Source organism: Vulpes vulpes, chromosome 7 (genome assembly GCF_048418805.1).
Source record: "Vulpes vulpes isolate BD-2025 chromosome 7, VulVul3, whole genome shotgun sequence".
NCBI lineage: Eukaryota > Metazoa > Chordata > Mammalia > Carnivora > Canidae > Vulpes > Vulpes vulpes.
The window spans coordinates 12,587,517-12,590,239 of record NC_132786.1 but is presented as its reverse complement, the minus strand read 5'-3'; the positions used below and the strand labels follow the sequence as shown (position 1 = coordinate 12,590,239).

Sequence of the window (2,723 nt, the reverse complement as noted above, 5' to 3'; positions counted from 1 at the left end):
ATCTGAGGCCATGTATTTAGCACACAAGGCCTCCCATCCTAGAGTTTCTGCCAAAGAGAACCGGCCAAACTACAGTTGGTGTTGAGTGAGTAAGAAGGGCCTTTTGTTGTATCCAGTTAGTGAGATGTTGGAATTATCCAATATAGTAGCTTGTGTTAATTACCCCACCTAGCACATATACCATAGGCCTCAGGGACAGATGGAAAATCAAGAGAACTAATGACTTGAAGGAGAGATGTGCTCGAAACATTGAAAGCAGGAGGATAGGTTCCGATGGAGTAAGGAGCCTGGAGTATAGATGTGTCCATCAGAAAGCAATGAAATGTGGTACTTTGGAGTGAGAGTAACTTTAGGGCCTGGCGATAGAATTGAATGTTGGGGGAAAATGTGGTGAAGGTCCATGGAGGATAAATCATCCACATGGAGCCATCCAGGAACCGTTTCCAAATAGATACATTTTTGCCTGTCATCCTTGTGCAGGGGCCACCCTAATCTTCTCTGTATCAGTCCAGTTCTTTAGCATATGCATTGCCAAAGTGAGTACCAAATAGATACCTTTTAAACTGCCTTAAACTTAACATGGATGTGCTTGCTCAACTTCATGTGTTTGCCCTAGACCCACAGTTACCAGTTCAAAATCATGGCATTTTGAACACCTATGAATACCAATCAGAGTAAAAATACTACTCAGGCAGTAATATTTATATGGTAATGGAGTATCAGGTTATTGTTAAGGATTTCTCTGTCAGTTCCATAGATTAGACTGGGAGATAATTATTCATTACTTTAATGTAAACCCAAGATGATGTTGAACCCTTTGGGGAATGTGGCTGCATGCAAGTTTCATCATACCACAGGGCAGTCAATCATGCAGCCCAATTTGCTCAGCCTGTTCTAGTTTATATTTATTGACCCAGCTTAACTGTTAATGGCACCCATTTTCACATGCAAAAAAAGTGTCCTGATGATCAATCTGATAAATATTCAAAGACAACATTTGATATGGCCTGAAGTTTGTTTTATTTTATTTATTTTTATTTATTTTTTTCTTCCACTCTCATTTTTTTAAATTTATTTCTTATTGGTGTTCAATTTGCCAACATATAGAATACCACCCAGTGCTCGTCCCATCAAGTGCCCTCCTCAGTGCCCGTCACCCAGTCACCCCCCAGCCCTGCCCACCTCCCTTTCTACCACCCCTAGTTTGTTTCCTAGAGTTAGGAGTCTCTCATGTTCTGTCTCCCTTTCTGATATTTCCCACTCATTTTTTCTCCTTTCCCCTTTATTCCCTTTCACCATTTTTTATATTCCCCAAATGAATGAGACCATATAATGTTTGTCCTTCTCCGATTGACTTACTTCACTCAGCATAATACCCTCCAGTTCCATCCACGTTGAAGCAAATGGTGGGTATTTGTCGTTTCTAATGGCTGAGGAATATTCCATTGTATACATAAACCACATCTTCTTTATCCATTCATCTTTCGATGGACACCGAGGCTCCTTCCACAGTTTGGCTATTGTGGACATTGCTGCTAGAAACATCGGGGTGCAGGTGTCCCGGCATTTCTCTGCATCTGCATCTGAAGATTGTTTTAGTTGCTAAGTAATTATGGAGTGCAGTTATGATGTTAATGAGGCTTGAACTTTTAATACTTTGAAATGTGCTTAAAGTTTTCATCATGGTATAACTTGCATATGAATTATTATTATTATTATTATTATTATTATTATTATTTTAAAACTGTGAGCCCATTGTACCTCTCTGGCAGTTACAGGGCATTTTTAGAGCAGGCTACCAATCTCTGAGTGACTCAATTTCCAATAAGCGGACAAGTGTGGCTTTGTGTGTGCCTTACTTTTTTCCTAGCTCTCTCCATCAGTGGTACATACACAGGGACATATTCTGGAAACAGATCAAGAGAATATAGGCACCAAATATTCTAAAAGGGAACATTACTTTCTATTGGGAAAATCTTAATACTGGTGCTATTTTTAAAAATTATTATTCATTATAGTCTTTCTTTTCAATTTTAATTGGGCAACTCATTCGTGAAATTGTACATGAGGAAAAATATTTCTACTTTTGAGGGAATGAGGCTTCTTACTTCCACACAACCAATCCCCAGAAGGACTTCATAAGGAGGCTGCTGCTACATCAGCCCATAATCTGAGTTAGGAATATTAGGTCTATGACCAAAATTGCTTGACATTTTATTAATGAATACTTTTCTGATTATAGAATGGGTACATGTTTATTGTACAAAAGGCAGACACTACAGAGGAGTATAAAAAGGAAAAATGATTCAAATTTTAAGATATTTTATTAAGACATTGTTCAAAATTTTAAGACATTTTTCAACAGTTTATTTTTCTATACAAAAATATACTTTAAAAAGATTTTTTGGGGGAACACCTGAGTGGCTGAATGTCAACCTGAGTCAATTGAACATCTGACTCTTGATTTTGGCTCAGGTGATGATCTTGGGGTTGTGAGATGGAACCCAAGGTCAGGCTCCATGCTGGGTGTGGAGCTTGCATGAGATTTTCTTTCTCCCTCTCCCCCTTCCCTTTCTAAAAAAAAATATACATGTATATTATATACATGTATTTGGAGTCATATTGCATTAACATATTTGTATATAAGGTTTTTTTTTTTTTTTTTTTTTTTTTTTTTGCTTACTACCATATGACCTGCCAATTGCACTATTGCACTCTTGGGA

The 2,723-nt window shown here is 37.8% G+C and overlaps 1 non-coding gene across 1 annotated transcript; it reads right to left on the bottom strand.

Moving 5' to 3' along the window:
* Positions 1-435: 435 nt before the first annotated feature.
* Positions 436-544, bottom strand: LOC112908907 (U6 spliceosomal RNA). The gene has a single exon (XR_003233008.1). It is a non-coding gene; the product is annotated as a U6 spliceosomal RNA (small nuclear RNA).
* Positions 545-2,723: the final 2,179 nt, after the last annotated feature.